Source organism: Cydia pomonella, unplaced genomic scaffold (assembly GCF_033807575.1).
Source record: "Cydia pomonella isolate Wapato2018A unplaced genomic scaffold, ilCydPomo1 PGA_scaffold_61, whole genome shotgun sequence".
In the NCBI taxonomy this organism is placed as follows: domain Eukaryota; kingdom Metazoa; phylum Arthropoda; class Insecta; order Lepidoptera; family Tortricidae; genus Cydia; species Cydia pomonella.
Genome location: NW_026907894.1, coordinates 146,223 through 156,827, shown reverse-complemented (window position 1 = coordinate 156,827; position 10,605 = coordinate 146,223). Strand labels below are relative to the sequence as shown.

Here is a 10,605-nt window from a genome sequence, read left to right as displayed (position 1 = left end):
ACTTTGGAAGTGTCTCTCGCGCAAACTGTTCAGTTTAGAAAAAAATGATATTAGAATCCTCAATATCATTTTTATTTGAGTTTCAGTTCTAAGTATGGGGAACTCCCAAAATTTATTGTTTTTATTTTCTATTTTTGTGTAAAAATCTTAATGCGGTTCATAGAATACATCTACTTACCAAGTTTAAACAGTATAGCTCTTATAGTTTCGGAAAAAAGTGGCTGTGACATAATCGGACAGACAGACGGACATAACGAATCTATAAGGGTTCCGTTTTTTGCCATTTGGCTACGGAACCCTAAAAAAGTGTCCGACAAGAAACCATAAATAGATGGCGGCGCCACAATACCTAGAATACTTGAGAAAAAAATCTTATCATAGACAGCGCACTTCACTCCGTCAATAACGCCAAAGAGTAAAGTATATAGGTTGCCAGAGCTCAACGAGGGTTGGGAGGGGGTTAGGATCGGCAACGCGCATGTAACTCCTCTGGAGTTGCAGGCGTACATATGCTACGGAGACTGCTTACCATGAGGCGGGCCGTATGCTTGTTTGCACCGACGTAGAGTAAAAAAAGAAACCGTACTTTCATTTATAAAGTATATATGACGAGCCCCACTGCTGGGTAGCAGGGCGAAAAATGATGAAAAGACGAAGATGAAGATATATCGGAGAGCGGTTTGACTGTTAAACTACATAGATAGTATGTGGGGCTCGAGTTAAGTCTTATATGCAGGGGTCGGACAAAAAGTGCGGATGACGTCAAACCAGTTATAGGATGATTTCAAATAGTATTTTTGATTTTCATAAACAATTATCACTTATCATTTATCAACCTCTTTATTAAACGATATCGCCACTTGAAATGAGTAAGTACGTTTTTGACTGACACATTGTCAATCAGATGAAGAATAAATTGACTTCGTTATTGTTTAACTATTGTATCTTCACGATTATATTTAGCTAAAATTTATATTTACTAATGTATAAGAAAACGCTCTAAAATGTCATCTTTACTCGAATATTGTGGCAATTTTCGTTTTTGGAGGTACGTGACAAACACGTATACTGCTCTTGCCGTAATCAAGATATACCAACGAAGGTAAGTAATATTAAAAGACATTTGGAGACAACCAAACATGTCGGAAACGTAGAAAAAGAGGGCAAAGTGAATTTAATATGAACTTTACAAATTTTATGATAGCAGCAAACATACCCTGGGTGCAACTACAAAATGAAAACTTCCGTAATTTCATAAAAAAATGCATGGATGGTGAATATGCAAAAACAGTTACCATACTTTTTATCGGACAAAAATAGTCATCTATGCATAATTTCATTAAATAATAAGTATAATAACATCAAATTATCTTTTTTTATTTTTACTAATCTTACCTATTGTTCCCACTTTTGACTATTAAACCTATTTATCTGAGGATCTCACAGACTTGTTCTAACTAATTTCAAATAATTATACCTTATGGTAACAAGTTTCGTGAAATTTATTTTATTCACTATATCACCCTACCACCTGTATTATTAATTCCATGGATTTATTTACGATTATTTTGTTACTTCATTAATACTACTTTGTTACTACATGTCACACGGAAGTTTAAATACAAATTCAAACATCATCCTGTGTGCAAGATTACGTCATTTTTACGTCATCCGCACTTTTTGTCCGACCCCTGCTTATATGTATAAGATGACATGGATGAAATCTTATATAACTTAATAGAATATTATTTTTATGGCCTGTATATGTAATGTACACACCAAAATTGTAAGCGTATAATCATTACATAAAAAGAGGCATCGATCGGCACAGATGTAAAAAGTTTACTTATAATATAAGTTACGAAATAAATATTTTTCATTTTCATTTTTCACATGGGGTAAGGCAACCACCGGGACAAGACGAGCACTTCATGGAGTCGTTAGCGTTCGCTTTGCCCCGCTTAGGTAAAATAAACTACGTTCTTATCACTTCTTTCCCCATAATCTCACTTTAGTTATATTTAGGGTTGCATATTCCCGTAAATACGAGACTGTCACCGTATTTCTGCGTCTCGTTTTTGTCCCGTATATCAATACCGCTGTAGAATACGTATATAAATGGTCACAATTATCCCTTTTTAACCACTTTATTCCTATACCTATGGGGATATGTATTTATGGAATGCACGTAGGTTGATAATGGGCTGCAGCCACGAGGGTTAATAAAATGTCAATTTTCAGATATGTTTTCGAGTTACAAACCCTTCCGCAAGCATGTAGTAAAGAGGATCCCCGCGAAGCGAGAGGACGATGATGCGGGATGTATTCTATCCGGATCTCACAGTTCGTGCTGCTGTGTACGCTATAAATAACTTATGAATTATGAAATAAGTATACTCGAAAGTGAGCGATATTTATATAGATTTAAGGTTCGCGATTTGCGAAACTAGCGAAATAATGTATAAATTTTGATACAGGCATAACTTACACCGGAGGTGGTAGAACTGGTAGAGGTATCGGAGGTGTGATAATTAAGAGACTTTTTTTTTTTGTTTTTTCGCGTGTTTTTTAAAGGTAAGGCCCGATTTAAACATTGATTAGTGTTAAGTGCGAGTTTGTACATTTACTGTTTTGTATTCGAGTTGCTCGTGTCATCCAGGATGACGCACAGATTTGTCAAATCTAACCTTTAATATATGGAGTGTGGAATTAAGAGGAGTCACATCTCTTATGGTAGAACTGTTGCAAAAGTGTCCAGCTGTCAGCTATAAATAATAGTTCCAAATCTCTCCAGAGTAGCTAAGAACCTAGGCGCTATTGACGGAGTGAAGTGCACTGTCTATATGATTTGATTTTTTTGTTCAAGTACACTAGGTATTGTAGCGCCACCTATTTAAGTTTTTTTGATGACACTTTTTGGTACATGGAGATTTATTTCCTTACCTCCACCTTCCGTACTTTAATATTAACATGATATTACGCGCCTCCGTGAATGACACGATCTACACCGTGTTTTTATTGAATTTCGTTAACTTCGGGGTATCGGTAAGTACGTTTAAGGAAACTAAATGGCATTGTTAATTTAAAAAAAAAATTACTTACTAATTTTATTTACTAATTTTATTTTTATAAAAAGTAACTAAATGTTGCATATAGCGTTGTTGTAAACACGGGCATTACATTTAACTCAACCAAACAATTGAAAACTGTGACATATTAATGTCATTTCGAACGTCGATCGTCCGAGATAATACTTACGTTTAATAGCAAATGTATGAATCTATGACCTCGCACTTTTTTTTAAATTTATTTATAAAAGAGAAGTTACATCGGCTATGATCACTTATGGCAGAAAACTTATTCTACCCTCCAACATTGTTAAGTAAGTTATTGCTTACTTGATTTATAGCTATATTTATAGTGCGAGTGCGATTTCTTACAAACAATTGTAATAGCTTTAGATAGGCAGACGAGATAAACATTAGTAGCAATAACAGACTAACTAACTAGGTTTGTTTACCTATTTAGTCAGTCTGTTACTGCATTGTCATGGGAACAGTAGGTATAGGTGCTCGATTTCATTTCAACCAGATACTGGGAAACAACTAAACACTAATCAATAAGTAAACAGGCCCCAGGCGCGGATACAAGGGGGGGGGCATAGGGGCAATGGCCCCCCCCTAAAACCCTGGTTCTCACATTACTAAATTGAGTAACATTTTTTTTTACCTTATTTTCTGTGCAAAAATATATGATTTTCTCAAAATGGCCCCCCCCTAAGCCAAATCTTGTATCCGCGCCTGACAGGCCCTAAGGCATGTGTACACGCTCGTAAGGGCCTTATGAGATAAAAATTAATGATTGATTATCTCCGAAATGGAGTTAATTAGAATATCGGTGTCATTGAGAAAGTTACTTAATTTAAGCTCAAGAATGCACCCTCGAAATTAACGCAAATAAAAAAAATAACACGGTGTATACTTGTGTTTAGTAGCAAATGTATAAATAAACTCGTACTTTACAATTTATTATTTATCAATGTGTAAACGGGCCTAACTGACTTGGGAAAGAATTCCTATCTTATATTAGGACTTGTTTCAACTGTTTGAGGTTACATTGCAATTTCAAAGCAGGTAATCCAAAGTAAATCCGGTTATTAAATTAAATCAGTGAAGAAGATAACGCCGACGTAGTGGAGATCCTGGACAAACTGCATCCAAGCATGAAGAAGCTATACGGGGACGTCTACGTGAGCGAGATCATCGGCCGACACCCGGAGAGGCCGAGGAAAATCGTAGTTGCACAGGAATACAGGAGAGGTCCGAAGCTGTACAGTGTATGTGGTAACTCGCCCCGTGGGGTCAATTATCTCTGTCGCTTACTATACATCTGAGCTAGTGCACGAAACATAACGTAACGTGTCATAGTTTGAGGTCGATTATGTATAAAATATGAAAAATGAACTCACCCTATTTCCGAAGCTGACAATATAAAGGATGACTTACGCTAGAACGGGTGCGGGCCGAGGCATCCGACACTTCATTTTCTATGGCAGGGACTAGGGTTTCTGGTTTCTCGACCTTTTTAGACTAGACTTTCTTAGAAACTAACGAATATCTTGCTAAAAGTAGTTTGAGGTGGTTAGCGTGATTGTTCAGTCATTAAAATCGTAAGGACCCGATTCCTTAATTATTATTTTTTTAAAGTGGTTTGGGGTGGCTAGCGTGAAGACAGCCACCCCATACCACTTGTAAAAAAAATGAAGGAATAACCATAATAACGAGGAATCTCTTCAAAATTCAGGTAATAATATTAACTTTTATTTATTTATTTTGTATTGCACATAAGAAATCCTTAGAGTCCAAAATAGGGGACTTAGTAAATAAACCTTTTTGACCACATTTTTACACAAAATAATTTAATTCATACTGTTCAGACCCCTGCTGCGTTTGCTGTGAGGTTCAGTGCGCGCGAGTGATTTTGCCGTCAACATTGAATAGGCGCTTACTGCGCCGCTATTAATAATGTTTGTGTGTCTACCCAGCCCTTGCACTTTTTCATATCTACCATGTAAGACGTTCATCGTCAATTAAATAGTTTAAAAAATATAATTTTGGGTTTTAATAGTCATATTAAGGCTCCGTAATGTACACTACGATACACATACGTATTTTAATATTAGGTTCAGTACAGTTCAACCGACCTTTTTATATCAATATTAAATTAGCTATTGCGGATTGCCGAACCATGATGGACTTTTTATAAATTATTTTCAGGGTGCGCCTCCTCTGTATTATCTGATGATAGTGATGATCAAGCTTGCATCGCAGTTGTAGAGCCGTCCATTGCGCAAAACTCCACAATGACCAGGTAACATAAACATCTAAAAGGGTTACATTTTCAAGACTGCATGAGGCTGGCAATAGCCGTCCACTTATGCCGGCCACATGTTGCAAGACAAGCCCGTCTACTAGAAACGTTAATAGTTTTTGACATTTCATTTTAAGTGTGCCTCAATCAATATTTAATAATAGATCATGTCATTCACGAACCACACTAAGAGCATTTATTTGTGTGATATATGCACGAATAATTGTTTTTGACTTGCATATATTTTATAAGTGAGGTCACTTATCTTTGCAGCTTACTATACATATATAAGTATGCTTGTTGCGCTCAAAATGATATTCTGTCAGGAATTTTTATGGCCTTTATTGTGAAACAGCAGAAGAAGGTGACTGTACGAGTACATATAATAGAGTTAGACCAAGCTAAGTTCGCAGTGATTTCGATAGCCCAGACTGTGCACGTGTTAATTAAACGTCATAATTTCATACGAGTTTCATCCGTTTGTTAGCAATTTACTATATACATGTGGTCTAGCACCTAGCGTAACGGTGAATTTGCTTACAAAATAATATTTTCTTTAAAAACAAGTTTTTCTAAAAAACAGCCCAACCCGGCTCGTACTTTCCGGCAAAGAGATACACTTTTAAATCCACGTGCACATTGCGCACTTTTTAGAAAATGCATTTTTAGCATGACTGTTAAATTTTTTAACAAACTACCAGAATCGATACAAACTTTACCGATAAACAGATTCCGCATTACGATAAAAACTTTATTGAAAACCAAGTGCTACTATGACATATACGAATATTTAAACGACAGCGAACTATTTTGATGTATGTTTTTGTAATACATATATTATCTAAATTATATAATTTAAATATATACCTTAATTTGACATTTAAAAATTAGAATTTTTATATTAATTGATAAGCATGTGTATGTAAATAGTTGAAATTTATTATTTTGATGATGACAAATACCTACATTGAATCTCATGAGCTACACCGCCACTCACGTTAAATATTTGTATGCCTCATAATATGGCCAAAAGTGGAGCACTTAATTATCTCTATGTAACACCTGTTTGTAACAAATAAATACGTTCGACAAATAAATGCATTGAATTGAATTTATTCTTAAAAGTTCTTGATGTTTTCTTTATTATTTTGAGCTCTTAATTTAAAAATATACAGGTATTATAAATTATTTTCAGTGGACGCTTCCTATGTACTCTCCGCTGATCAGTCCTGCATCACGGTGGCAAAGACATCTGTTGAGCAAATTTCACCAGGTAACAATAACGTAAGGAATTTAAATTGTTTGACTCGCATGTTTTTAGTCTCTTGCTACTTAAGCACTATTAGTGATTAAAAAACCGGCCAAGAGCATGTCGGGCCATGCTCAGAGTAGGGTTCCGTAGTTACTCTTCCGTCACAATAAGCTAAACTGGAGCTTAAAGTATGGTAGATTGTTAACCAAGGGATGAACTGTGGGTGTACGTCTTTTTACTATGAAGGGGAAACTGTTTTTTCGATAACTCAAAAATAGCTAAACTGATCATATCCGCTATAGTTTTCATTTAATGTCTTTCTTAAGCTCTACTTCCAAGATCTTTTTCATATTTTTTGGACCTATGGTTCAAAAGTTAGAGGGGGGGGGGGGGGGCATTATTTCTTTTCTTTCGGAGCAATTATCTCCGATATTCACTTTATCAAGAAATGTTTGTTGAAGACCCCTATTAGTTTTGAAAGACCTTTCCAACGATATTCCACACTGTAGGGTTGAAGCAAAAAAAAAATTCACCCCCACTTTACGTGTAGGGGAGGTACCCTAAAAAAAATTAAATTTTTAGATTTTATTGTACGACTTTGTCGGCTTTATTGATTTATATATCCATGCCAAATTTCAGCTTTCTAGCACTAACGACCACGGAGCAAAGCCTCGGACAGACAGACAGACAGACAGACAGACGGACATGGCGAAACTATAAGGGTTCCTAGTTGACTACGGAACCCTAAAAAGGAGCCGTACGTTCTCCAAAAATGTCTGAAAGAAAGAACGTGAGTTGAATAGTAGAATTAGCTTAGTAACATAAAGTAACATGTGAATGGGCCGGATTACGGAGTCGCGACTTTCGTGTTGTAAATCGTACGGATTACCTAAAGTATTCTTCAAACTCGACGGGTACGACGAGGTGTCATCTCCATTTAATTTTTTGAACACCAGTCTGTGAAGGAATATGCCGTACCCTGGACGCTAGGCGATCGCGATTATTTAAGCGAAATTGAACTTCACGGGGTCCCGCGTAGGTGCCTATTGCATTGGCGAAGCTGTCGGCTGTAGCCGTCGTTGCCGCCCTGGCAAGACTCCGATGACGGCCACCACAGCCGTCTGAGGCGGATAAAAGGTTCATTTATAACCTAAAAACGCCTGTTCTCACAAAATTATGTTGAGATGACACTTGTCCGCGTACCCTTCGTGTTTGAAAATAATATACCGTGAGTGAATAATATTTCAATGTTATAAAAAGGTTTTACTTATATTCATATTTGTTTACCTCGTCTTAGTGAAACAATTAGGGAACCATGGCCGTATAAAAAAACATGTACCTGTCAGCATGTACCCTATAATTCCTGAAATATTATTTAATTGGCTTTCTTTTATCAGAAGCGTTTTCAATGACTGACCGTCACAGGATCGTGCTTACTTTATTTTATTAAACCGTGTTAAAAATATATTTTCAGTGGTCGCCTCGTCCACGATCTGTGATGATCGGGACTGCATCACTACTCCAGGGCCATCAGATGATTTAACTGCAGCTAATCCAGGTAAGCAAGATCATATAATAGAGTCAAACAAAGTTAAGTTTGTAGCGATGTTGATAGCACAGACTGTGCAAGTGATATTTATATGTCAAACTGTTTGATATTTAAAATAACACTTGCACAATCTATGCTATCAAAATCGCTTCCAACTTAGCTCTTGATCGGACTGTAATATATACCGTGGGCCAATTAAACCCGCCAGATTTTAAAGGTGTATTGTTGACTGCATTTAGAGACTAAAATGACACACAGTTTCCTGAAATCGATCTTGTTTTATAGAGCTGTACCGCTGCCATTATATGACTTGGTTTAGACATACCTACTGACAAATATTAATAACTAGCAATTTTTTTTCTGTAACTTAAAAAAATATACTTATTCGTTTAAATGTTTTTTTTTTAACAAAGTGTAAAAATAAATAACGTGTCGTGTGAAGAAAACGCGAAATAAAATTGTTTTACGGTAAATATTTTTTTTTAGCGTATTTGGCCAAAACTCATAAAAATTTTTTTGCTCCTTATGACCTTAGGAATGCCTGGTTAAAATCTTTCGGGTTTAATTGGCCTACGGTGTATATCTTGAAAGTTTATATTCCAATAACTATTATGTTGTAGGCGATCAGTTTTCATAATAAATGTAACTGGAAACATACAATCTTGTGTAACAAAATATTCGGCGCTTCAACCGAGAACCCTCAAATACAAATAATTTATTTATAACGCTGTTAGATGTCATGGTGGTTTTCATATAATTAGGTACATAAAACCACAAACCACTATTTTTTTTTTATAGAACGACGGAGGCAAGCAAGCATACGGCCCGCCTGATGGTAAGCAATCACCGTAGCCTATGTACGCCTACAATTCCAGAGGTGTTACATGCGCGTTGCCGACCCTTTAAAAATCTGTTCGTGTTTAAAAATCGTTATTCGTGGCATAATCTAATAATAACACTACTTTAATGGATAATACCGCGTACTCTCTCTAACTCTGTGATAAAACAGCGCAACCTAATTGTGTTTGGGTTTATTCGAATAGCGTTGGCCGCTCGACGTATTTAGCAGAGAGTGCTAGCATAGCTTGCCCTGTTAATCCCTAGAATTGTGTCAAATTCTTGTTTTCTAATGGAATTTTATGAATTCGATGGATTAAGACAAATCTCATAGAACTAAAAGAGACTGGAAAGCTACGAGGGCGCCATCCATGCAAACCTTTGGAATTTGCCGACCCCATCGTCTCGATGAGCGTACATGTGTCTGTCGAAAGAAAGGTACAGTCAGCGATAAAAGCTTGTATAAAATATGAAATTTTGATTTTATTAAGCTTTATCTCTCGGCTTTTACATTAAAATGAATTTAATTTTCAGATCTCGCGCGGGGAGCGGGTGTTCCGGCGCAGAACACGAGTACAGGAGAGGCTGCGGACGGGGACGCACAGAACACGAGTACAGGAGAGGCTGCGGACGGGGACGCACAGAACACGAGTACAGGAGAGGCTGCGGACGGGGACGCACAGAACACGAGTACAGGAGAGGCTGCGGACGGGGACGCACAGAACACGAGTACAGGAGAGGCTGCGGACGGGGACGCACAGAACACGAGTACAGGAGAGGCTGCGGACGGGGACGCACAGAACACGAGTACAGGAGAGGCTGCGGACGGGGACGCACAGAACACGAGTACAGGAGAGGCTGCGGACGGGGACGCACAGAACACGAGTACAGGAGAGGCTGCGGACGGGGACGCACAGAACACGAGTACAGGAGAGGCTGCGGACGGGGACGCACAGAACACGAGTACAGGAGAGGCTGCGGACGGGGACGCACAGAACACGAGTACAGGAGAGGCTGCGGACGGGGACGCACAGAACACGAGTACAGGAGAGGCTGCGGACGGGGACGCACAGAACACGAGTACAGGAGAGGCTGCGGACGGGGACGCACAGAACACGAGTACAGGAGAGGCTGCGGACGGGGACGCACAGAACACGAGTACAGGAGAGGCTGCGGACGGGGACGCACAGAACACGAGTACAGGAGAGGCTGCGGACGGGGACGCACAGAACACGAGTACAGGAGAGGCTGCGGACGGGGACGCACAGAACACGAGTACAGGAGAGGCTGCGGACGGGGACGCACAGAACACGAGTACAGGAGAGGCTGCGGACGGGGACGCACAGAACACGAGTACAGGAGAGGCTGCGGACGGGGACGCACAGAACACGAGTACAGGAGAGGCTGCGGACGGGGACGCACAGAACACGAGTACAGGAGAGGCTGCGGACGGGGACGCACAGAACACGAGTACAGGAGAGGCTGCGGACGGGGACGCACAGAACACGAGTACAGGAGAGGCTGCGGACGGGGACGCACAGAACACGAGTACAGGAGAGGCTGCGGACGGGGACGCACAGAACACGAGTACAGGAGA

The 10,605-nt window shown here is 39.0% G+C and overlaps 1 long non-coding RNA gene across 4 annotated transcripts; it reads left to right on the top strand.

Moving 5' to 3' along the window:
• The first annotated feature begins 507 nt into the window (after nt 1-507).
• On the top strand, nt 508-9,701 carry LOC133534152 (uncharacterized). Of its 4 annotated transcripts, none has more exons than XR_009801987.1 (4): nt 508-1,965; nt 2,242-6,654; nt 8,097-8,180; nt 9,543-9,701. It is a non-coding gene; the product is annotated as an uncharacterized LOC133534152 (long non-coding RNA). The 4 variants fall into 4 exon arrangements; XR_009801986.1 differs by having other exon boundaries at nt 508-5,370; nt 6,566-6,654; XR_009801988.1 differs by having other exon boundaries at nt 508-6,643.
• Nucleotides 9,702-10,605: the final 904 nt, after the last annotated feature.